This window comes from Acanthochromis polyacanthus, chromosome 11 (assembly GCF_021347895.1).
Source record: "Acanthochromis polyacanthus isolate Apoly-LR-REF ecotype Palm Island chromosome 11, KAUST_Apoly_ChrSc, whole genome shotgun sequence".
In the NCBI taxonomy this organism is placed as follows: Eukaryota; Metazoa; Chordata; class Actinopteri; family Pomacentridae; genus Acanthochromis; species Acanthochromis polyacanthus.
In genome coordinates this window covers 13,639,834-13,667,443 of record NC_067123.1, presented here as the reverse complement: position 1 = coordinate 13,667,443, position 27,610 = coordinate 13,639,834, and the positions used below count along the sequence as shown (strand labels likewise).

Below are 27,610 nucleotides of genomic sequence, written 5' to 3'. Positions count from 1 at the left end.
CTTCTGTTGTCTTCTTACTCTATAAAAGAACTAAAGCAAGTTTGCAACTACTGTCCATGTCATTTACATGTCAACTCAACTGAATATCTTAAGTTTATTAAATTTGTGTTTTTAAGTTCAGCTAATTCTGCTACTTTTACCATTTTAACCAACATAAACAACATAGGCTCACTTAACTCACACTTTTAAGTCAGCGGGAAAATTTGTATGTCAAACCTAAAGTGATTTACAGCATATTTCATATTATGCTTAACAGCAAAGGCTAATTTTTCTTTCCTCTGTGTACTTTCACTCCCATTATCAACAGCTGCCTATTCAACAGCCTAACCTTTGACAAGCTGACTTTCTAAATAGGCTATTAAAGGCCATTGTGTGCACCATTAGCCTGCAGGAGGCATTATGTAGTCGACTGAAGACCTAGATTTCCGTGCACTGTGCAGCTCTTTGTACTTACACAATATTTACACACATTTTCCCAGAGGCCAAACTGCTTCAAACAGTCCGAGTATCCTCACAACTGTTAAAACGCTTCCTCTGGAATGTGTGAAATGCATATGCGCAAAGTTTCACACCTATATCTTGCATATAAGCACAGATTTCACAACAGAAACCAGATGTATCCCAAAATGAGCTTACAATGTGTCCCACAGGTGGGAGAGCAGCTGGAGTTTCCGGTCCGTGCACGAAGTATAATTCGTTGTTGTTGCTCACACTGTACAAAGAAAACTGTCGCACCCCTCTGGCTGCAGCGAGCCGGTTCATCAGCCGAATGACTTACGGCTGTGTGGAGCAACACAGCCGGAGCAAATCACCAATCAGTGCGGCATTTAGCCTGACTCTCGGCACAGTCCAACGCTGCATTATTGACTCACACTCCCCGCCCTGCTCCCTGCTCCCTGCTCCCTGCTCCCTGCTCCCTGCTCCCTGCTCCCTGCTCCCTGCTCCCTGCTCCCTGCTCCCTGCTCCCTGCTCCCTGCTCCCTGCTCCCTGCTCCCTGCTCCACGCTCCACGCTCCACGCTCCACGCTCCACGCCGTTTGCCGTCTCTTAGACATCAACCCCTGGACTCCGCTTCTCACCTGGATCGTAACGCTATGCCCCCGCACCTCGGACCCCGTTGCTTCCCCCCGGATAACCTTGCCAGTTCCCGGTCATCATCTCACTCCCCACCTGCTCTGCCTACTCAGCCTTTCCCGTCCTCCATTACCCGGACTTTCAGTAAGCCACCTTCCCCTCATTCTAGTTGGCTTTGTGTTTAGTTTAATCTCGGCCTTCGGGTCCGTCCTTTGTTTAGTTCAGTTCTGTTTTATTTAATAGTTTTACCTTGGCCGTCTGGTCCTCCCTTAGTTGGTTTGATTCAGTTTAGTTCCCCCCCCCCCACTCTCTCCCCTCCTGCTTGTTTAAAGATGAGTCTTGTTTGTTTTCTTTTATTAAATCCTTATTAATTCACCCTTCCACCTACGCCTGCTGCATTGGGTTCTAACCGCCCGGTTCATGACAGAAAACACTCGTTTTGGTCTATAACTTAGTCTGAGGAAGGCTATCCCATTTTGAAATTTACCTGCCTCCTTTTTTTTTTTTTTTTTTTTTTTTTTTTTTAAAGCTTTGGATCTTCAGTTTTTACCTTGTACCAGTAATGTTATGTGTTCAAATTTCTATCATATTGTAGGCAGAGGGATTCCTAATGCTTTGGCATCAGGTGGCTGTCCAGTCAGGATGGCTGGGGATCTCCTACCCTGTGCTTTAGATGCAGCTAATCTTTATGATGCGGAGAGAGGCTCATCATTGACCAGACAGTCCTCATTCGGCAGAGATCCTTTTGCATCTGAGGAAGAGAGAGATCATGCACAGGGACGTTTCTCAGAAGCTTTTGGAGATCTCTCAGCATTGTTTGACCACACAGTCAACAATAATCCTGGGCCATTAGAGGATGCTCTGCAGGATCTTATCCGTGTTTCAACATAAAGTATGATACAGGACATAGCAATACAAATGTTTTACTGGAAGCATTGGGGATATTTTAATAATTTCTCCAAAGCCAGCTGAACCTCAACATTTCTTCAAGGTTGCATTTTTTTAATGTAATGTAGGAGCACCAAATCATAGTATATGTCTTTATTAATTTGAACTACATTGGCCTTCTTTGTTGTGTTAATGCCATTTCAGCGGAGATGGAGGGCCCTACTCTCTCCCTTTGCTGCTGCAGCCTGATAAGTTGTCAGAACTGTATTGCAGTCCTCCTAGTAAGGGGTGATGGTTGCCCAAAGTACAGGTCCCCTCTCAGCTGAGGCCAGACCGTCGCTGTGGCTGGCCTGTCAGAGGCCTTGGCCGTTGTGCGAGGCCTCGGCCACTAAGTGTCCGAGTGATTAAGTCAAGTGTTGTTTCCTGTTTGTTCCTGTCACATATTTTGTTTGGGTTTCTTATGTGCGGGAAGAAGAATTTCTAAAACAAACAATTTAAAAAAAAAAAACTGACTGGAAAGGTCTCAGTTTACTTGGATCTGTTTGAGTTTATGAACATATTTAATGTGAGCACTGTGTAAAGATGAACTGTCCCTCATAATAATTCAGTAAATTCAAAAACTGCTTATACACAGGACAGGTCAATGAAACTCTAGCACACACATCAAGGTGAACTGATGTGCATTGCCTTTACAGGTTTTTTTTTTATTTTTATTTTTTTACGCAGGTTAATTTTGCATCACGGTCTTGTCTCTTCCATCAGTAGGTGGATGTGGTCATGTACTAGGTGAGTCTTTTCAGTGTCTTTTATGTTAAAAACAGAAAACGCATGAATACAGCTACAGTAAATGTAAATTACTTGTATTTGTAAGCCAAAGTACAACATAAAGGGGGAAAAAAGCAGAAATGGCTGCATGGAGCCATCCCTCAAGACCGTGGCACAGATTCATGGTGAGTGTCCAGCCCAACCAAATGGGACAGTTTCAAGCCTGGGCTTAGAGGTAGAGAGAGAGTATGCCATACTGACCTATGTGAATGGTGTATGTCCCAGTCTAGAGAGACTGGGAACCACTAGCATTCTGGGATCAGACCTAGTGCACTATGAGATACTGCAGCATTGTGGGCTGGTCAAAACAGAGTGTCAGTAATCCAGTAGAGGTGGTATGTGAATGGACTTTTTGTGGGTTTAAAAAAAAAAAAAAAAAAAAAAAAACGCTCCCGTGCTGTTACAATGACACTTTGACATGACCAGCATACTATTTGCTTCCCAAGCTAAATATCTGCTGCTGATCACCTGCCCTCTTATTGGGTATTAATGATGATGCCCCACCTTGTGGTTAAGCATAAAAATAACATGCTGGCCCCACATTTCACATTAGCTGCGAAAAAAATATTTAGCACTATGGCTGGTAATTAGCCACCACAGCTAGCTAGTTTTATTGATCCTGTCGGGTGTTTACCAATGTCAATAGTGTGGGACACTGCTGGCATATTAGTTACAACTTATGTTAATTATGTAGGATATTGCTGTGCTTTTTCATTTCTTCAACCTTAAACTACGCCGTCTCATTCGCATCATTCGAAAAGCCATGCTTTTACTTTGAAGGCTCTGGACTTCCTTTGTTCAATTTTCATTGTGCAACTTGGATAAGGGGAAAGTGGTCGCTGTGTTGTGCAGAATTGCTTTTCACTTCATACATCAGTGAAATAGGAAATACCCCCGAAAACGAGTGTTTTCTTTGTACAGTGTGAGCAACAACAACGAATTATACTTCGTGCATGTACCGAATTGATAAGTTTCTCAAAAAATGCACATGCCACATCAATGTTGCATATAATGATCATTTTATGCTGATGATTTTTATCCTTTATCTTTCTCATTACACGTTAGTCTTTTTAGGACAGCATGTACCACCATTTGATAAACTCACATTTTACATTTAGGAGGGAAATACAAAGAATAAGTTTTATATTACAGTCAGATGCTTAACAAATTCTGTACCACTACATAATTGTCTTTAGATGTTTATTATTATTATTGTTAAAGATTTGTCAAGACTTATGCTTCTAAATGACATCATGTAGTGTATGTAATGTTTCGTCAAACATTTTTACCAGATTGGTGTAAACCCTTTCATTTACTGCACACTTCTTGTTGTAAAATTAATTTTCAATTCAAAAAATTGTTGTTTTTGCCCATTCATCTGTGCTCTTTGATACTCCCAATGTCAAAATGATAGTAGACATTTTCATAAATTTGTTAAAACTGAAATTACTTATTCCTTATGTATCTCAGAAACAAAATTTGGGGATAAGGTGACGACCCCTGAATACTTTCTTAATCTTTGCCATTAGAAGCCTAATGGTTTCTCATAGCTCACATGAAAGTCAACACAGAACAAGATTTTTTTTCAAACTGTGACATAAATCATGACTTTTCTCAACTATGTCAACATCTTTTTTTCACCAATTACAATTGTTTAGAGTTACAAAAATGACACAAAGGTTACTTTCCAAATCCAGTACATGTGAGAGATTAAAAATTCATGAAATATTTGTAATACTCCCAATGTCAAAATGATAGTAGACATTTTCATAAATTTGTTAAAACTGAAATTACTTATTCCTTATGTATCTCAGAAACAAAATTTGGGCATAAGGGGACGACCCCTGAATACTTTCTTAATCTTTGCCATTAGAAGCCTAATGGTTTCTCATAGCTCACATGAAAGTCAACACAGAACAAGATTTTTTTTCAAACTGTGACATAAATCATGACTTTTCTCAACTATGTCAACATCTTTTTTTCACCAATTACAATTGTTTAGAGTTACAAAAATGACACAAAGGTTACTTTCCAAATCCAGTACATGTGAGAGATTAAAAATTTATGAAATATTTGTAATACTCCCAATGTCAAAATGATAGTAGACATTTTCATAAATTTGTTAAAACTGAAATTACTTATTCCTTATGTATCTCAGAAACAAAATTTGGGGATAAGGGGACGACCCCTGAATACTTTCTTAATCTTTGCCATTAGAAGCCTAATGGTTTCTCATAGCTCACATGAAAGTCAACACAGAACAAGATTTTTTTTCAAACTGTGACATAAATCATGACTTTTCTCAACTATGTCAACATCTTTTTTCACCAATTACAATTGTTTAGAGTTACAAAAATGACACAAAGGTTACTTTCCAAATCCAGTACATGTGAGAGATTAAAAATTTATGAAATATTTGTAATGCATTTTGTTTGAAGAGAACAGAGTAAGACGTTTATTGTCAAGCAGAGTGGGAATTTGTCTTTACTTCAAAACATAAAAGCATGCAGGAACATACAACAAAAACTAAGACCAAAAATCACTATAGTACACAAATAAAAATATTAAATGTTGCCTATCGCCTAAAACTAAAGGTAAAACCCTACAGCTCAAGTTTAAAATGTTTTCACTGAAATAAGGTCACTGTGGCTACCTTGACCTTTACATTGACTTGGCCTTTACATTTTAAAGATGTTAATGTGACACTCTTGTTGTTGTTAATTAACAGAAATCTGAAGTGAGCCTGTTGTCTCATGAGAGCTGTGATTAGAGAGGACTGATGATTGTCTCCTTTCCCTCTGCAGGACAATCATGATGTTGCCAAACGACCAGGCCCTCGAGGTCCTGTTGTACTGCAGCGACCTTGGTGACGAGGCCAAGCAGGTGGGGCTGGGTGGAGTTCCAAAGGCACCAGAGAAGAGCATCACCACAGATAATGTGATTATTAAAGCGGCACCCATCCAGAGTTGTTTATATGTTGAGTTGCATTCACTGCCTGCCTCCTCAATGCCTGCAAATACAAATGGTGGTGACATCTCATGCTCCATGTCTTATTTACTTCATGATTACTATATTACACCTTTTGTCTGACAATATATTATCTGAATCATCCAAGGGGAAAAGAAAGCAGTTTCTTTCAAAGTTAAATGATAAAATCTAAAAGAAAAGCAACAAAACTACTTCTTCGAAAAGCTAGATAACTATAGGCCAACCAGCACAGCTTGTCATATAGCAACATAACAGAAATAGTTATTATGATTAATGAGATGGATTTAGCCAAATCTTTAACAAAAAATGACTAAGTGCTCAGCATGTACGGGTACGGGTACTGAATCACGTGACCTAAATATGTAGCGGGCAATGGCAATTGATGGTACTCAGACGCTTCACTGGTTGTCCATGCCACTTTCTCGCAACACAGAAATCCTTAACAAATCTGTGGATCCAGACTATAAGCCACATTACTGCCAAAGTCTAATCAGTTGGTCCTGATGTAATTTCTGACCTTCCCTGAAAACTTCCTTCAAATGCATTAGTCGGTTTTTGAGTAATGTTGCTAACAGACGGACGGACAGAAAAAATGTACACTGATGGTCACATAACTCTCAGCGGTCTTGTATTGTCTGTATATTGTTGTGTTGTTATACTTGTGTATATGTTTGTTGTTTTATGTTGCATTTGTATATGGATTGTATTGTAAATAATGCAACTGCATTGACACATTGTAAGGATGTTGTATGGACCCCAGGAAGAATAGCTTTGGCATTGCCATAGTTAATGGGGATCCAAATAAATCAAATCAAATCAAACTCTGCTGATCCTTGGCAGAGTAACAAAAGCTAAATGTTGAAAACATCATAGAAAGAAAAGCAATATAAAGCCAGTTCTTCTGAAAGATAACTGGCTTTCACTTTATCTAAGTAAGTTTCACAAAGAAGTTATGGCTGCTAAACTGAAATTACCTACATTTTTTCTAGGTAAGTTTTCTATTCAGTCATTAGAACTGGCCAGCTGTTTTAATAAATTAGTGATTTTTTTTAATTGCATAATGTATTTGTGAGATGTTTACATGTTGTAAATAAAAGTCAGAGAGAGAGTAAGGAGGCCAGAAAGTGTCTTTTCAATTTGACAGTATAAGAGTACTGTACAGCACTCTTTGTTATATGGTCCCTGCTTCTGGTTCCTGCCCTTCAGTCAGTTTTTGGACTTTCCCCAACCTTGGTTTTCAGTTCCCCCATAGTGTGAGTACCTCTCCTTAGCTCTGTTGTGTTAAAGCTGTTTTGTTTTGTAGCATTTAGTGTAGTTTGGTTTTTGATCTGCCTCCCAAGTTCAGCTCTCTGTTTATGTAGTAGTTTGGATTCTCATTTAATAAACAACTTGAATTATTCACTTATCTGCCAGTCTCCCTTTGTCTGCGCCTGGATTCTCCATAGCCCCCTGTAACACTCTTGCAACAGATGTTGGACAAGTTGGCACATAATTCATCTTAACTGATCAGATGTATGCTAATTCTGCAGTCATATTACATATTATAACATTTAGAATTTTAGCTGTTTGTATATTTCTAAATGTGGTTCAAAGTAAAATTCCAGAAATCATGTGTTAGTGCTGCATTGTCTGCATATTTTCAGTGATATTTAATCTGCCTCAGGCTCTGACAGCTGTGTCCATCCAGGAGTCAATGATGTGCTGGATGTGGCGAGCAGGTGTGCGACTGCTTCTTTCTGTGCCTCTGCTGCAGCCAATGTCAGTGTGAGCTGCAGACGCATCCCTCCCCGTTCTGGAGGAAAGGAAACCTCTACTACCAGCAGGACTACAGCAGGTCGAAGCTATTCTACACACCGTTTACTTTCCTTTAGTTCTTATTTAACCCATCAACACTTTACAACACCCATGTGGTTTCTCTTCCTGCTCAGGCTGTTCGGAGGCAGTCAGTGTGCTCGCTGCCTCCACCCAATCCCAATGTCTGCTTTGGTCATGAGATCCGGTGAGCTGACTTTCCATCCTCACTGCTTCTGTGACCTTTCTTATGTTGGTCTGTTGCTTGTGTGACACGGTGGACATGAGGCTGGGTGGATGATGCTTTTGGTCTGGTTTATTTCCTCTGTAAACATGGGACAGCAAACACACAACCACAGGGTGAGGGATAAACAGCAAGTTGCTCAGGCATCTGTTCCCGCTCAGACCACAGCATAGGATCGGTTTGCTACTGCAAATGTGATCGTATAGTGGTATAATTTTTCCAGGCAAAGGCAGGTTTTACATTACAAAATCCACGAATGGTAACAAAAAATATTTCTAACATAGTGAAATACCTATGCATTCAAAATAAATAAAACAGTGTCAAAATAACAATATTTTCCCTATATCATGAATCATAATACCAGTTTTTAGACCAAATAGCACAATTTTTACAGTCCAGAGCCCATTTTAGCATTGTGAAATCAACAATGAACCAACAGTACCACCTAGTGGTGAAAATACGCCACAGCAAACATGCTGTAAAAGTGCAGTAACTGTTATTTTAAACAGTAAATACAGTTAAATATGACAACCGGCTCAAACTAAACATACCTGTAAACATGGGACAGCAAACACACAACCACAGGGTGAGGGATAAACAGCAAGTTGCTCAGGCATCTGTTCCCGCTCAGACTACAAGGAAAAGCTCCATGTTAAAAGACGTATCAGAGCTAGCGGCAGCTAGCTAACATTATTAGCTCCAACAAACTGGATCAAAAGTAATCAACAAAGCAACAAAGCTACCGTTTCTTCCAGTGTTCTGTTAAACATTCATGTGAACAACAATACTGATGAGCTTTATGCAGTATATCATCAGAATTTACATATAAAACCAAATTAATGTCTGAGCGAACAGAGAAGCAACTTACCCACAGCATAGGATCGGTTTGCTACTGAGCGCACGCTAAAGTGCACCGCATTTAGCACGAGGCAAACGTCCGCTGTGGAGTTTCAAAATAAAATACAAAAGAGAAACCCTATAGTCGTGGTCCCAGTTTAACAGGAATTTAACAATAATTATAAGTCAACTTTCTTACACTGTTACACTTCTCCTGCCAGGTTAGCCCAAATGTTATTAAACAACGTCAGTTATTATTATTTCACAAGATAAAGGGGACATAAATGCAGATGTATTTGACATTTTTGCAGGAGTGTGATGTGAAACTAATGCCTGGGAACCTGTACTGCATGCAAGGCCTGAACCTCTACTGTCAGTCACATTATCATGATGATGGGGGTACCTTGCCTTCCATTGATGTCCAAACCGAAACAAATCTGAAAGCATGTGAGTGTGTTTAGGCAGATGATAAGATGTTTACTGAGGCACTGAAAATCCTGGTGACATACCTGACGAGTGGTGCAAATACAAGTAAGAACTTGGCGGATGAACACTAATTAATTTGAAAATTTCATCTGTTTGAAAATATGGCCTTGTGGAGCGCTGATGCACTTTTTTGTTCTACTGTTACAGTTTCCAGATATTTTAGATCCTAATGTTCTAATTTTACAACACGGTCTCACGGGGATTCGTGAAACTGTCACGTCAGTTTTTGTTTCGGTTTCGTGCGCACCAACACGATGTCGTCATGTTTTTCGTGCCGCTCACCACGAGCGAAACCCACTGTGGTAATCACATCTGAAAGTGGTTTATACCGGCGGATTCATGACGATCTAAGCTGTCCATCGGCGTTTGCGGCCGCCGCTGCGGCCGCGGCTTCGGCCGCGGCTTCGGCCGCCAGACATTCTTTAAATTCCTATGCAAATTCGGCGGATTCATGACGATTTAAGCTGTCCATCGGCGTTTGCGGCTGCCGCCGCGGCCGCCAGATATCCGGCCGCAATGGCGGCCGCGGCGGCGGCCACAAACGCCGATGGACAGCTTAAATCGTCATGAATCCGCCGGTATAAACCACTTTCAGATGTGATCCGGCCGCTGGTGCGGCCAGATGTCCGGCGGCCGCAAACGCCGAGGGGCCAGCGGCCGGATCACATCTGAAAGTGGTTTATACCGGCGGATTCATGACGATTTAAGCTGTCCATCAGCGTTTGTGGCCGCGGCCGCGGCCGCCATTGCGGCCGGATATCTGGCGGCCGCAATGGCGGCCGCGGCGGCAGCCGCAAACGCCAATGGACAGCTTAAATCGTCATGAATCCGCCGAATTTGCATAGGAATTTAAAGAATGTCCGGCGGCCGAAGCGGCGGCCGCGGCGGCGGCCGCAAACGCCGATGGACAGCTTAGATCGTCATGAATCCGCCGGTATAAACCACTTTCAGATGTGATTACCACAGCGGGTTTTGCTCGTGGTGAGCGGCACGAAAAACATGACGATATCGTGTTGGTGCGCATGAAACCGAAACAAAAACTGACGTGACAGTTTCACGAATCCCCGTGAGACCGGGCTGAATTTTATGGTAGAGCTGCCTTTGTTTTTTGTCTTCTGGGCCAATACAAATCATTAGTAATGTTAGTAAATAATATCCAATATGCAGTGTTTAGAGGAAAAAGAGTTTTAAGTATATGAGAAGCTCACACGTTTGTATTTAATGCACAATTATGCTTCATTTATCCCAGCAAAACAGTCTGAAACCACTGTGTGACTGTGAAAGTGTGTGGGGATGACACTGCAATCATTTTCTTAGCCACTGTCAAACCAGCAAGAACTATTCGTTTCTGATATTTGGGATGAGACATCATTCAGAAGCATAGTAGAGATGGTCACTGTGATATCAGTGACAGTTAGCTCTAAGGAAATGTTATTCCAAAAACTTGCAAAAAGTCCCCGGCACCTTCATTAACACAGCCTGCATGTGGAGTCACTAATAACTTGGCATGTAATTTTCGAAGTGTCATATACGTCCTCTAAAGGAAAATTAATATGTTGATGGTCAGGATTTCTCAAAGTCAGTTTGATATTGACCCACACTTAAATAAAATTCCTGCACCAGGTCAGGGAAGTAATTTCTCCATACCCTATCTAATGGTAGCTCTCCATGAGAATTCACCATAATATATTGATAAATGGAGGAGACCTGGGCAACACATTCATTTTTATAAGTGAGACCCTTGCCTGCAGAGAATTGGGCTGACTTGCCCACTTCTCCAAGTCACTCACCACATTGTTCAGCATCTCAGTGTAATTGTATGGGCCAGCCGCTGGCATAAACACTCTATGCCGTTGTTTATAGCCACATCCACTAGAGGGGGCCACACCACAATAAGTGTGTGATTCGCATTTTGTCCCTGTCTTTATTACAATAAAACATAAATCATCATGGTAACATATCAATTTAAACTGGCTTATTAGAAAACTATACGGGAAAAATACAGGAAAGAAAAAATAAACCAGCAGTCAGTTGGTGACTCCATGCTTCGTGCGTAAGTTAGGCTACTGTGACACCATGGCACCATTTCAAACTTGATCGATTACACTGGTCTGGAGAAGCCACAGATGGAAAATCAGTAGCACTAGAGATGGCATCATGGCTCCAAAAAGGAAGTTCAGGAGTGGGCTGAATATTTGCTGTTAATCGTGTGCATGTGTGTTTTAACCCAATTACAAGCTGTGCACATGATTTGGTAGTTGCCCTGTGCATGTTTTGGGGCCACAAAAAAATCTTGCTTAGGGCCACCAAAGTCCTAGGGCCGGCCCTGATTGTATCTCACAATGTGGTTCAGAGAGGGATATATTTTGACACCTAAAATGCTCATGCATTTAATGCTAGATGATGTTGGGTTTCGTTAACTACGATGGGTTTGATAACATTTGATTGCTGAATCATCTCCAGTAGAGGTTCAAGTGAAGTGTAAAAAGAGTCGGACTCAGGGGACAGCCTTGTCGAAAAGATCTACACACTGGAAATGAAGAGCAAACATTACCTGCGAGCACCATTACTGAGGGATTTTAATACAATATCTTTACTAACTTTATAAAGCCTTCTCCAAATCCAATAACCTCCAAGATTGACCATAAGAATGGCCACTCGAGGCAGTCGAACGCTTTCATAGCATCCAATGACACTGCTGCTACTGGAACTTTTTTTTAAACTTTATTTTTGTATACAGAATTTTACATAATTATAAAGGGACATTACATATAAAATCAAACAATACAGTACATTTAGGTCACCAAATGAGAAAGTATAATGTCAAGATTTTAAATAAAATAGAGCAAACAGCAGGTACAGTATAGGGTTACAACAATCCATGTATAAGAGGCAAATATGCAGAGTGGTCATCAGGATGGCAAACCTTAGACATCATAGAGGAGCAAAGTCTAGTTTCCAAAGTGACTACCAGGGCAAGTTAGCCTAGCCATGCTAGACCCATGTTTCTGACGGCACAAGGGTCTAGGGAAGCTCGACAGGGAGGGAGGCAGGCTAAAAGGTTGTCTATGAAATCCCTCTGCAGCAATTGGGTAGGTATACAACCAATCAACACAACGAATAGGCTGACGTAGTTCCGAGAGCACCGGCGGATTGTGGCTAAGTCCCATTAGCTTCCCAACCAGCAGAGCCTCGGAGCCAACTGGTATATTAAGGATTTGCCATATCCCGTCGGCATAAGTCCAAATACGTCTTTCTTCTCAATGAAACACTTAAGTGCCGTCCTTTGTTTATCTTTCAAGTTGAATTTTAGCTTCAAATCTTTAAGGGCTGTGGCCAAAGCCGAGTCGAAAGATAACTGTTTATTGTGCGCTGGTTGTTTCTGTCAGAATCGTCATGCCTCTGTCGTCACTTCGTTACGCCCGCCTTCTGACTCAACACTTCATGGTGATTGGTCCGGCCAGTTTTAGGAGAATCCAGCCTCGAGCCTTATGGAGGGTAACTAGACCCTCCCTGGCGGAGAATTAAATTCGTTGCCGTGGGTTGTCTAGCGCGGCTAGGCTAAGGGCAAGTTACCATCAGTGTTAGAACATTCAGTCACATTAAAGTTCTGTAATAGCAAGGCGAGAAAATTCAGAAAAAAATAATAAAAATAATACATGGAATCAGACCACATTCTCCTTTGCATATGATACCCATTTTGACCAATACCTCTGTGCTTTATCACCACAGCATCGAAGGGAGAAGGTCAACAATTCCATTTCATGTATTTCCTTAACAGTGGCTGTCCACTCTCTCACTGCCGGCGGATCCCTCTTAAGCCATTTCCTTATTGATTTCTTGATGGCTATCAGTAAAATTTGCTGTAGGTATTTGTCCTGGCGATTGAGATCAACTGGTAGATTACATAAATAAATAATATTGTAGAATCACTTAGGGCATCTGAATATTTGGACTTAAGGCATCTATCACCTAACAAAGATTGTAGAGGGATGTCAAGTTGACTAAGTTCGAGTTCCTTCCATTTTGCACTGCAACCCTCATCGCACCAGTGGACAATGTACTGCAATTGTGCTGCTTTGTAATAGCTCTCTAAACATGGGAGTGACATCCCACCTTCATCTCTTGGTAAATGCAAGGTTTTATAACGTACCGTTGGTTTTATGTTTTGCCAAATAAACCTAGAGATTATCCGGTTCCACTCAAACTGTTTAGTTGGAATTTCCACAGGTAGAGATTGGAAAAGAAACAACTGAGGAAGAAAAATCGTCCTTACGGCTTCTATTCGGTTATGAAGATCAGGTGTCAGAGGAAGCCATCTCTCCAAACCGTTTTTAATTTTGTTTGTGATAATACCATAATTTGCATTGTATATATCTTTTAAAGTCTTGGGAATAATAACACCTAAATATTTCATCGTTTTGGTATTCCATTTGAACCCAAACTTTTTGTATGTGTCTTCTGGAGGAGAATAGTTAAAAGAGAGAGTTTGAGTTTTGTCTATGTTTAATTTGTATCCCGAATAAAGACCAAATATGTCGAGAGAGGACATGAGTGCTGGCAGACTGGTGTCCGGGTCAGACAGAGTCACCAAGATGTCATCTGCGTACAAACATATTTTATATTCTTCTCCCTTAAATGAGATTCCCCCAATCATTGGGTCTTCCCTAATTTTTTGAGCTAGTGGTTTGTAGGATCAACCAGGCATTATCAACAGTGGAACATGACAAGAACAGATTTAACACCTTCACAACCACAGTGGAGATGAGGCTCCCCTTTTGATCAGCGAAGCAAGAGGGACACCAGGACACCACGCCAGATGTGGGACATGTCTGGCATGGGGCGCGAAGCATCAAGTCAGCAGGAAGCAAGGCCGAGAGCTGACTTTAAAGGATTCTCCCCAATACAGACCTCCAGGATGTGTATTGGACCTGTCTTAGCAAGAGACTGGCTCAAAACACCCAAGTACCACCAAGCCTTCAAAGGAACCAAATTGAGGGCAATAAAATTCTGACTGATTCCTGAATCACAGAAGAGGGGAAGCTCAGAAACCTGGAGAAACACTTCAAAGACATTCCATTCACAAACAAAGGAACTTTGGACTCATCTCAAAGCTAACAAAGACAATCATCTCCTAATTCTGGACAAAACTCCTTTTATGTACATCCATTTCACCAAACAAGTGAACTATTTAATGACTTTGTCATTAATCTACCTCTTGTCTTACCTTTAATATTTTATTCCTCCTGATTAGTATCAATGTAATAATTTTTAACATGTCTGCCGATCACATATGAGCATGTTTGGTATCATTTTAATCAGCTATCTATCAGTAATGCTCCTAGATAAACCATGTTCAACAAATTTTAATATTTTGGAAAGTTACAGAAATTTCCTGAAAATGTAACTCTGTGGGACATCTGGACATCAGCCTTCCCTGACAGGGGATGTACCAGACCCCTGCTGAGTTAATGATATGCAAAGTCACCCCTTTAAAAGACCACATCTGAAACCACCATTTTGAGTCCTCCATCACTCTGAGAGTTCTTTTGAGTTCTCCTGAAAGCGACACCCTGAGTTCTCTTGAATTTGGAAGTCAACTTGCTATCTATCACTCTGAGGCTCCACTCTGTCCACCGTTGTTCTGACCCACATCAACCAAGGCCGACCGGACCATCCACCAAGGCAGCATCATCATCATCATCACGGCACGCAAGTACCTTTCAGTCACTGGAACTTGGTGCAACTTTTTCAAATTATCTTTTCAAAGATAATATTTACAGGCTAACAAATTAGCCAACTATCAAATTGACGGCTGCTTTCAGGTGTGGTCTATTTATACCTTTTCCTTCAGAACATCATATTTTAAGTGTAATATTAATCCCAGTGTTACATTGAAATATTGTGTTCTCTTCCTTCCTTTTTCCCATCATTCACATCTCACCATCTTATTCGTTTTGTGTTGTTGTTGTTTGTCTTAATGTGCGTTATTGTTGTTGTTATTGTTTAGCTTAGTTTAATAAATGTACATAAATTTAAGTTCAGTGCCTCAATTGTTTTGTTGTTCACATCTTGGTCCCTAACTTGTATGGATTCCAGCTACCTCAATTTTATACATAACCTTTCAAGCTAAATAATTCCCCTTATGATTCCTGAAGCTCTTCTTGACAGCGCAACAAGAAGTGTTTCATAGGCTAATTATTATATTTGTCTAATCTAAATACTTCGCTGATCGAATATCAGGTAGACTATATAATAATTCTGTATAAAAACCTTAACCTCATTTGAGCAAACATTATCCCCACATTAATATTGGTGGAGAAACATTATTATAATCTTACGGTTATAATTGGTGGAGAAAACCCTTACAAACGATTTAAACACATATATCAACATATATCCAGAAATCCTACAGGTTCTATAAATACTGCAAATAAGATGGAACTCAGTGGGCAACCTTGCCGGCATCCTCGCTCTAAAGTTATTGTACCTGAAAGACTCCCATTTATTTTAATCCGGGCAGCTGGTGAGTGGTATGTAGATTTAAGACAATTTATAACTATCATTAAAGCCAAAACACTGTAACACCAGGTACAGGAACTCCCACCTCATAGAATTGAATGCCTTTTCTGTGTCAAAGCTAATTGCTAATGACTTCATATTGCTTCTGCTCATAATATTCATAACATGTATTGTTCGCTTTGTGTCGTTTTGTGTAGGTCTATGTTTGAAAAACCCTGTCTGGTCCATGTCGATGAGGTCAGGGATAATATTCTCTAGTCAATTACCATTATTGAAGTGAATAACTTATAATCCGTATTCAGAACAGAAATCTGTCTGAGCTGCACTCAGTTCTGTCTTTTCCTGGTTTTGGTAGCACAGATATTATGGCTTGTTTCCAGGATGGTGGACTAGCACCTCCTTTAAGTACATAATCGAAACATTTTACTAGCAGGGGTGTCAGAGAGTCCCTAAAGATTTTATACAACTCTTCTGGCAACCTGTCTCCTCCAGGTGCTTTGCCTGTTTTCAGTTTTGAAATGACCATATCAACTTCTGTGTTTGTTATATCTGCAGTTATCTGTTTATTCTGTTCCAGACCAATAGATGGTAGGTCCAGCGAGTCTAGGAAACATTTAACTGTAGAGGGTTCTGCTAGTTTAGGTTGGCTGTATAATTTCTCATAATACTCTTCAAATGATTTATGTATTTCTTCTGGCATAAGACACATCTGGTTAGTGGTAGGGTTTTTTATTTTGGAGATAGATCGCTCAGACTGTTGTTTTCTTAGTCTCCACGCCAATATTTTTTTCGCTTGGGGTCCATTTTCAAAATAAGTTTGTCTGTTTTAAATACAAAAAAGTAATTAATTCGAGAGTAGACAGCATGAGGATGGGGGGGAAAAGTAAACTGTTCAGCAGTTGGGTGAAGATCCCTCGATATGTCAATTAAACCAATCCTTTTAATCATTTTCCTAACATGTAGTGACTCAGAGTTAATTGTTTTGGATGGATTTGAAGAATCAACGGTAGCATGCGGCGGTACATTCCAATCTCCTCCGCAAATCAACACACCAGAAACCTCTGTAGCTATGAGATCAAATAATTTGTCAATTAAAGACTTGTCCTGTCCTGGTGGTCTATAGACATTAAGTAATGTTACTGCATTTGAGTCTAGCGTTCCCTTCACCAGAACAAAACGCCCTTCTTTGTCTGGGATCTGTTTGGAGAGTTGGAAATCTACATTATTTGCAATAAGTATTGCAACTCCTGTTGCATGTCCCCCTACATAGGAGGAATAAAATATATTTTTGAACCCAATTTTTTTAAGTTTCTCATGATCTGGTTTTACCAGGTGAGTTTCTTGCCAGAAGATTATGTGTTGCTGTTCTCGCTTCATCTTAGCAATAAGCTTTTTTCTTTTAATTGGATTTTGTAACCCATTGACATTAAGTGTTATGATTTTGTATTCCTGCCGAGACATAACTGTTAGATGCTGTTATTTTCTCCATCATGTAAACCTAGGGTGAACTTAGCAAAAGAACTTCGGTAAGAACTGTAGCATGGAACTTGAAAGATAAAAACACATAAATTAAGGGGAGAAATGAAAGAAATGGCTTCCAAAATGAACAAACCCATTAAGAGAAAGTCTAGATCAGAGAGGAAAGCCTCCAGTAAATGAAGGGCCTCTCCGGCGCAAGCTGACATAGCTCAGTACTGAGTATTAGATCAGTGCACGTTCGGAATAATGTTGAACAGGCTCCCAATTAAACGGTCCGTTATTTTACACCCTAATAGCAAACCACAGTCGTCCTCTCAGACGGACATTAACAGAAAGTTACTGATAACAAAGTTAACAAAGCGCATCCTTTTGAATAAGATCAGATAGTTCTCAGTTCACATGACAGCTTAATTCACTGTGCTGGGGTGTCTTACCACAAAAATTTTAAGATCAATTTGGGCAGAGATTACTTTGATGTGGAGGAAGCGTCTTCCACCCAGCAGCAAAAGCCGCTAAGTTTTTTTTCCGTGCCCTCTCTCCGTGTGCGTCTGTATTCTGTCGTTTGGCTATCACCTTCTCCCAGGATAGCTTATCCAGTCTCTCCATCGGTGTTGTTGTGGGGGGTCCCTCGTCGCTGTTGTCGTCTGGTGGAATGAGCTCCCTCTTTCTCAGTTCCTGTATGGCCTCAGTTGCGTTGCTGTATGTGATGGGACCACAGTCAAAGAACACTTGAAGCTTCGCTGGAGGTGGAGTATGAAAGCGCAGGCCTTTTTTTTTAAGAAGCTTTCTGATAGGGGCGTAAGCTTTCCTCTTTTTTTGAATCTCAACTGGGTAATCTTGGTCAAAGTAAACCCTCTGCTGGTCCAGACGGATTGTAGTGACTGGGCCAGATGTCCCCTACTTAAGGTCAATCACTATTCACTTCAATAATACTAACAGTTATAAATCATTGCTAGGTTCTTGTTGTAAAATAATCTAAGTCTCACCGGAAAAGATGAAAAGGAGTCCAGGAGTCAGTCTTCAGATGCCAAGAAAAAGTATTTATTTCTGTACATGACAGGTAGAACACTGAGAAGATATGAAGATATGTTCTGAATATCTGCCAGAATGCTGAATCGTGTGTGTGTGTGTGTGTGTGTGTGTGTGTGTGTGTGTGTGTGTGTGTGTGTGTGTGTGTGTGTGTGTGTGTGTGTGTGTGTGTGTGTGTGTGTAAAAAGTCATGGACGGATTTTCACCAAATTGTTACAGGATGTCCGGAAGAGTAAGACTCGATTAGATTTTGGAGGTGATCCGAATCACCGTCTGGATCCAGGAATTTTTTGAAGGTCGAAGGACAATTGAGAGATGGTCGCCAGGCCATCTCTCAATTGGACAGTTCAAATCCCGGCCTTGGCCGTGGAGAGTCTGGGGAACCCTGCTGCAATCCCCATAGAGACAGCAAAGCTGTCACATGGTGTTGGACAAGTGCCTCTCCCCATACTTGTCCACTCTAAAGAGAAACATGATTCATGATACCAAGGCCCTCCATTATTCTTAGCCATATTTATATTATGTCCCTACACAATTTTTTTCTCATCTGACAAGCTACTTGAAGGAGGTGCTGATGGAGTGCATCACTGATTGGTGGAATGTGGTGAAAATCTTTTCCTTTGTGAAAGAAGAGGGAGAGTTGTGCAGCATCCACAGTTGTAATGTTGTCCTCAGATACACCACAGAGCATCGGGACAAATCTCTTGAGCATGGGTGTCTGACCTGGACTACAGTAGCTGATTGTTTGTCTGAGGACTTTCATTGCATGCTAAGCTATAGTGGGGCTGGTAGACAACTCTGTGAACAGCGGCAACATATATGATTTTGATGGGGGAATTAGCTTCTGTGATGCAACAGCATTTCTGCAGCTTTTGTGCCACATGGCAGGATTTTAACTCATCACCTGCACTACATTGTGACTCGCACCACTTCAGGAGGGTCCTGGATCATATCTACAGCTTTTATTTTTTTAACATTATTGCAATCACTGTCATCTTGGCCCTGGACAGAGCTCTGTCCTATTTGGAGAAGCCTGCAAATACTGCGAGAATCATGTTCTTTGATTTCTCCAGTGTTTTTAATACGATCCAGCCGGTTCTCCTGAGGGACAAGCTGGAGATCACAGGGGTGGATCACCACCTCTTGGGTAGGATAATGGACTACCTCACAGACAGACCACAGATTGTGAGGACACAGGACTGTGAGTCTGACATGGTGGTCTGCAGCACAGGGGTCCCACAGGGAATGGTCTTTGCTCTGTTTCTTTTCACCCGGTACACTGCAGACTTCATGGACCACTCAGTCAGCTGTCATCTTGCAGAAGTTCTCTGATGACTCTGCAGTCATCGGTCTCATCTCAGATGATGATGATTGGGAGTACAGAGAACTGAACCAGGACTTTGTGGACTGGTGCCAGTGGAACTGCCTCCAGATCAACTCAGGAAAGACCAGAGAACTGGTGGTGGACTTCCACAGGCGCAGTCACACGCACCCATCATTGGTGAACATCCAGGGCATGAACATGGAGAGGATGGACTCATACAAGTACCTGGGTGTTTGCCTGAACAATAAACTGGACTGGTCAGACCACACCACAGCACTTTAGAAGAAGGGTCAAAGCAGACTCTGTCTACTGAGGAGACTGCTGTCTTTTGGGGTGTAGGGGACACTCCTGAAGACTTTTTATGACTCTGTGGTGGCATCTGCCATCTTTTATGGAGTCATCTGCTGGGGCAGCAGCATCATAGCTGCTGACAAAAGGAGACTTTCGATCAAGACGACCTGCCCTATCCTGGGGAGCCCCCTGGATCCAGTGTAGGTGGTGGGAGAAAGGAGGACGTTAGCCAAGCTAACATCCCTGCTGGACAGCATCTCCCACCCCATGCATGACACTCTGAGGGCACTGCACAGCTCCTTTAGTGACAGACTGATTATCCCAGGTGTATGAAGGAGCGTTACCGCAGGTTCTTCCTTCATGCTGGTATCAGACTTTCCAACAGACCACACACATACTCAATAACAGTTAGCAAACTGTCATATGCAATAAGCTAAAGTGCAATTCATTTGTGTATATGTATAATAATGAAGCTAACTAGCTAGCTAGCAAAATGTAGGCTATGTGCTTGCTTCAATAATGATGCTAAGTAGTTGGTAGCTAGCTAGCTATAATGTAGCGAACTATTTATTAACTAGCTAGTTATTAATTATCAAACCTTAAAAAATATTTTCTATTCAATGAGAAAGGCATATGAACCTTAAAGTGTCAACCTGTCACTTTGGACCGTCAACAGCTGCTACAGCTGTTACAATCCCTGGTGTATCTGAGCATATGCTACTCCTGACTAGATGAAATCTCATGCTACTTAGGACTAATGTAATGTACAGAAGGAGTTGCACTGCTTAAATAAAAACACTTTTTGAAGGAAACGATAAGTAAAGTCATTCTGATGACACATTTATGTAAAATGTCACGGTATGAGTAATTTTAAAAAAAACCCTATAGTGGGTAAGCTCCAGAGAGCAGCAGTCCAGGAGAGCCCAGTCGGCTGGTCGCGGCAGTCCAAAGGAGGGGAAAGGTCCACGCCCCTCAGGATAAGGGTGGCTGGGGTCCAGTCCTTCACACACAAAGAGGGGGGGAAACACCGACTGGACTTGAGCCTCACGAGCCCGTCTGTGACTGGACAGCATGATTCCGCATCCCCTGCCATGTGACGCCGGTCTTTATAGCGCCGAGATGGAGATGCACTGCAGGTGTGGGGCTCCTGCGGGTGCGACCAATCCACTGATCAACAGCCACGGAGAGCCCCACAGACCGGCGGCACAGCGGCAGTAGTCCTTGGGCCAGGACCCAAAATTTCAGATATCGGTACCACCCGAGGTGACCAACTCTTTTTGGTATTTTTAACTTGCTATATGTCTCTAGTTTGCATTTTGATATGATAGCCCTTGCATACTCACAGCTAAATATATGTTATCACTCGTTTCATCAACATGACCGACAATGAAATGCATGGAGTCTGAGCCAAAAGTCCTATCAACACGACAGGACAATTTGATGGGATTTTTCTTCATTGTGAAAAAATATGAAACACCAGATGCTACACATGACCTGAATAATAACTTTACAGCTCAGAACAATACTATAACAAACATGAGACCGAGAAAGATTTTGTTGCTATGGTAACAAGATTATCTGTAAACAGGACGGAACAATAAATTAGTGAAAATTTGACAAACAATTTCAAAGTTAAATTCTATTGAAGTTTTTAAAAAAGACAAACCATGTCTTGTGATTTGTGTTCAGTGTGAGACAGCAGACTATAATTAACAGTTAAACATACAAAATACTTTTTAAATGGTGTCAGAACTGTCAAAATTGTGATGACAAGTTCAAAATATAACCCAATTATAACAGACTGCTACCAGAATTCAGCATATGTCAAAACACTTTTGCAAAGACTATTTCCATTATGAAGCTGCATTTTCAAATGCTTTTGCAGTTTTTATTTTAATTACATTTTTATCAGTTCCATCCTGTGTGCTGTGCGGTAATTCTCTGAGAACAGTACAGAGTTATAATGAGATGAAAACATATAATAGAGGTAAGAGTCATTTCTCACACCTACCAGTATCATATAAAATAAAGACAGTCATTCAAGTTAATTCAAAGTTAATCCTAGAAAAAAGGATATTACCACAGTTAATTGATCTAATTCAGCTTAATTAACCCATTAATTTGGGTCTGATGTTTAATTATTATTATATATTATATTTATAATATATTTCTCACAGTTTTATTTGATTATTGAGTTATATTAAATGTGACCTTTGCATACTGCAAGATTTAACCTGCTGAAACCCATTGATGATATTAATGTATTTTTTTTCCTTTTTAAACTGTTTTAGCCTCTAATCAAGAAAACAATCAGACTTTTCATTTTTTTTGTTTTTTCAGGATTTTGTGAAAACATTACAAAATTGCAACAGCCGCTCTTAGTGTATGCAAATATTACAACTTAATTTTTCACAAAATGCAGATGATTAGGCATTGGTGATTCAATAGTATCAAAATATGTATCTTGAAATGAATTGTATTGATATGAAATTGTTGAATATGGCACAATAAAATGCAAACTAATTTAACAAGTCAAAGCTCTAATTTCAATCCCTGTTAGAATACACCGCCACACAACAGAAAAACTGTAAGAAAATTATCTTATTACAACTTTATTTTTTTGAACTCGCAAAAGTGGAATTGTGTTAAATCAGTCCTCCACTGTTAGTTTATATTTACATATTGGAATTGCTTGAACATTGTAATAATTTCTGGTGTCTGAGGACTCTTAACTGGTGGATTTCATTCTCCTTTGTGTCTCCTTATATGTGAAACTGAAGGCAGCAGTTTTCTTTGGACTGTGAAGCACGAACGAGCATCACACTGTTAATCCTATACTAAATTAATTGGGTAAATCTTTAAACTTAACCCATAGGCCATGGTATACAGTACAGATACTGTATATTGCCATAAATGGCACAATTGATTAATTTACTCCTGACCCAGTGTATGGGACCGTCAGTGTAAACAAACAGCATCCATTAAAGCCCATTGTTGCATTTTTGCACCATAGAAAGAAATCCCTAAAAATCACAAGCAGAGTTGAAGACAAAATTATTAGGCCTGCTATTAAATTTAAGGTTTGTTGTTTTTTTTTTTCATTTGTTTCACACTTAAAGTCCAATAGTACCATTTAAAATTAGGCACTGTGAAACCCCCTCTTTCAGCACTTGTTTGTAACTTTTTAAGACTTAACCGATGGTGTGATTCGCCCCAGAGAAAATCTAGAATCAAGGAATCCAATTCTTTAAAAAAAAAATCTTGGATATAAGTGGGAATATTAGTCAAAAAACAAAATACAACAGGTGCAATCATCATTCTTATTGAATTGATTTTCCCCCATAAGTGAATTTTAGATCATCTACCAAAATCTATCTTAATTTTTTCGAATAAGGGGTCCATGTTCCTTTTAACCATATCATTATAATCAGATGTTATCTGTATCCCTTAATATGTAATACTTTTAGATGACCAACGAAATTTCCATTTGTTGAATAAAGAAGATGGACAATGTCCAGACATAGGCATTGCTTCTGATTTATCCCAATTAACACGGTATCCAGATATCAAAGTAAAATCTTCAATACAATCTAATAAAACTGGGATTGATGTTTCAGGTTTTGTTACAAATACCAGCATATCATCTGCGTATAACAGAAGCTTATGGTGCATATTACCCACAGTAATACCATGAATATTTGTGTTGTTTCTTAATTTTTGTGCTAATGGTTCTAATGCCAACACAAATAGGCCAGGGCTCAGTGGGCATCCCTGTCTGGTAGATCTCTGTAGATGGAACAGCTCAGACATTAGGCCATTTGTCAAAACACAGGCACTGGGCGTGTCATATAAAGTTCTTATCCATGTAATAAAATGATCACCGAAGCCAAACTTGGCCAATGCTTTAAACAAATAGTCCCATTCGACACAATCAAAGGCTTTAGCCGCGTCTAATGACAAAGCAATAGTAGGATTTTTTGACTCATATACACAATGTTGTAGATTGATAAGTCTCCTGATGTTATCCGAACCATATCGATTTGGGATAAAGCCAGACTGATCTTGATGTATTATTGTTCCATTAACCATTTTCAAGCGACTTGCTAACACCTTTGCCAGTATTTTTTGATCACCATTCAGTAATGAGATAGGGCGATAGCCACTTGGATCCAAAGCATCTTTCTCCTTTTTATGAATCAAAGTAATTAAAGCTGAATGCATTGATTTTGGTAATGTACCTAACTCAAAGGCTTCTTTATAGACATTGAGCAACAGTGGACTCAGAAGGTCCTCAAATGTTTTGTAGAAATCCAAAGGCAAACCGTCTAAAACTGGGGCCTTGTTCGGTGGCATGCTTATAATTGCCCAAGAGATTTCCTCCACTTTCAATGGAGCTTCTAAGAATTCCTGATCTTTCACAGAAAGCTGAGGCAGGTTAAGAGTTGCAAAAAAGGTTTCAAATTTTAGATCATCTAAAGTTCCTTGTGAGGAATAGAGATTATTGTAAAATTCTTTAAATCTATCATTTATTTTTTTAGATGAAGTTGAGACAGAGCCATCTGATTTTCGTATTCCTGGAATATGATTCATGCTGTTTAATTGCTTAAGGTGGTAAGCTAAGAGACGACGTGGCTTTTCGCCCATTTCCCAATATGCCTGATTTGTTCGAAACAGAGCATATTCTGCCTTTTTATTGTACAATGTGTTTAGTTTGTATTTAGTACTAATAATTTTGTTCAGCATTGATCTATTTTTGGTTTGAGAGTGTAGAGATTCAAGGGCCTTAAGCTCGGCTTCCAAGGCGGAAATGTTCTTATTGGCCTCCTTTTTTTTAAAGGATGCATATGAGATAATTTTACCCCTTAGAAATGCCTTCAAAGTATCCCACCAATTGGCCAACGTAGTATCTTCCATTTTGTTTGACTCTTTAAAAAATTTTATTTCGTCTCTAATTAAATTTTTAAATGTAGTATCTTTAAGCAAGGATACATTCAAACGCCATCTACGGCTTCTTGGAGTCTGTGACAGGTTGCTAAGGCAAAGAAAAATGGGCGCATGGTAGGAAAGTGCAATATTGCCTATTTTAGAATCTAATGAATTATTTGCTAAGGTTTCGGATATGAGAAAATAGTCAATCCTCGTATCGACATTATGGGGCGGTGAGAAGAATGAATAATCTCGACTATTTGGATGCATTAATCTCCAAATATCTTGGAGTCCTAAATCTGTAGCCAGCTGCTTGATAGCCATTGCCGACTTACTCACTACATTGCTACGTGGAAGTGATCTGTCAAGGTCCCTATCCAGAATTTGATTAAAGTCCCCACCCAGAATAATTTGGGCATTCCCTGATTCAAGAAGTAGTTGTGATAAGTTATGAAAAAAGTCAGGTCTATCAGAATTAGGTGCGTAAATATTGCACAGGACAATTGGTGTGTCAAACAGTTGTCCTCTGACTAAAACATATCGGCCTTCTTGATCCAATAATACCTCAGTCTCAGTAAAGGTAACATTTTTATGAATTATAATAGACACCCCTCTGCTTTTGCCTGTTCCAGGGCTTGAAAATACTTTTCCTATCCATGTTCCTCTAAATTTCAATGACTCTGATTTGGTTAAATGGGTTTCCTGGACAAAAGCTATATCCACCTTTGATGATTTTAAGTATGTTATAATTTTCTTTTTCTTTATGACATTATTTAATCCCTTAACATTCCAACTGGCTAATTTTAAATTTGCTACATTACTCATGTGAAGATATTTTTAAAACCAGTGTTACAATTGAATTCACAACAAACAAATCTGGTCAGGTGTGGTGAAAAAAGAAAATAGCCATAAACATTCAAAACACACACTAACAAACACAGAACCAACCCCGCAGAACATGGCTGGGGCACAGAAAAAAAACAAAACAAGGCACAGATGTGCCATCTCGGTGAAACCTTGTACACACGTGGACAAAATTGTTGGTACCCCTCAGTTAAAGAAGGAAAAACCCACAATTCTCACTGAAATCACTTGAAACTCACAAAAGTAACAATAAATAAAAATTTATTGAAAATTAAATAATCAAAATCAGCCATCACTTTTGAATTGTTGATTAACATAATTATTTAAAAAAACAAACTAATGAAATAGGGCTGGACAAAAATGATGGTACCCATAACTTAATATTTTGTTGCACAACCTTTTGAGGCAATCACTGCAATTAAACGATTTCTGTATTTGTCAATGAGCGTTCTGCAGCTGTCAACAGGTATTTTGGCCCACTCCTCATGAGCAAACAGCTCCAGTTGTCTCAGGTTTGATGGGTGTCTTCTCCAAATGGCATGTTTCAGCTCCTTCCACATATGTTCAATGGGATTCAGATCTGGGCTCATAGAAGGCCACTTTAGAATAGTCCAACGCTTTTCTCTCAGCCATTCTTGGGTGTTTTTGGCTGCGTGTTTTGGATCGTTGTCCTGTTGGAAGACCCATGACCTGCGACTGAGACCAAGCTTTCTGACACGGGGCAGCACATTTCTCTCCAGAATGCCTTGATAGTCTTCAGATTTCATCGTACCTTGCACACTTTCAAGACACCCTGTGCCAGATGCAGCAAAGCAGCCCCAAAACATTACTGAGCCTCCTCCATGTTTCACCGTAGGGACAGCGTTCTTTTCTTCGTATGCTTGGTTTTTGAGTCTATGAACATAGAGTTGATGTGCCTTACCAAAAAGCTCCAGTTTGGTCTCATCTGTCCAAAGGACATTCTCCCAGAAGCTTTGTGGCTTGTCAACATGCATTTTTGCAAATTCCAGTCTCCCTTTTTTATGAGTTTTTTTCAGCAGTGGTGTCCTCCTTGGTCGTCTCCCATGAAGTCCACTTTGGCTCAAACAACGACGAATGGTGCGATCTGACACTGATGTACCTTGGCCTTGGAGTTCACCTTTAATTTCTTTGGAGGTTGCTCTGGGCTCTTTGGATACAATTCGAACGATCCGTCTCTTCAATTTGTCATCAATTTTCCTCTTGCGGCCACGTCCAGGGAGGTTGGCTACTGTCCCGTGGGTCTTGAACTTCTGAATAATATGACCCACTGTTGTCACAGGAACTTCAAGCTGTTTAGAGATGGTCTTATAGCCTTTACCTTCAAGATGTTTGTCTATAATTTTTTTTCGGATGTCCTGGGACAATTCTCTCCTTCGCTTTCTGTTGTCCATGTTCAGTGTGGTACACACCTTTTCACCAAACAGCAGGGTGACTACTTGTCTCCCTTTAAATAGGCAGACTGACTGATTATGAGTTTGGAAACACCTGCGATGTCAATTAAATGACACACCTGAGTTAATCATGTCACTCTGGTCAAATAGTTTTCAATCTTTTATAGAGGTACCATCATTTTTGTCCAGGCCTGTTTCATTAGTTTGTTTTTTTAAATAATTATGTTAATCAACAATTCAAAAGTAATGGCTGTTTTTGATTATTTAATTTTCAATAAATTTTTATTTATTGTTACTTTTGTGAGTTTCAAGTGATTTCAATGAGAATTGTGGGTTTTTCCTTCTTTAACTGAGGGGTACCAACAATTTTGTCCACGTGTGTATGTTGTTGTTCAGAAGAATCTGTTAGCCGGTAAAGACCGCGCCAGAAGAAACTGTGGTAAGTGGAATAATTTAATGCACCGTTCTTCAGTAAATAAGAAAGACTGAACGATCGTCTCCGCACATTTTATTTAAATAGAAGCAGTTAAACGTATCAGTTCTCCCCTATGTTTTCCCGACCACGGTCAGGAAGCGGACAGCAGGAAAGGTTAACAATATATATCGTCAGTAACTACACAAATATGTTAAG

The 27,610-nt window shown here is 40.1% G+C and overlaps 1 long non-coding RNA gene and 1 pseudogene across 1 annotated transcript; one reads left to right on the top strand and one right to left on the bottom strand.

The window, feature by feature from the left end:
* Positions 1 to 652: 652 nt before the first annotated feature.
* The window catches only part of LOC110958385 (LIM/homeobox protein Lhx9-like), a 42,793-nt pseudogene continuing 15,835 nt past the window's right edge, over positions 653 to 27,610 (top strand).
* Positions 7,860 to 8,850, bottom strand: LOC127536011 (uncharacterized). Its single transcript, XR_007944992.1, has 2 exons — positions 8,678 to 8,850; positions 7,860 to 8,441 (listed from the first exon to the last, which is right to left on the bottom strand). It is a non-coding gene; the product is annotated as an uncharacterized LOC127536011 (long non-coding RNA).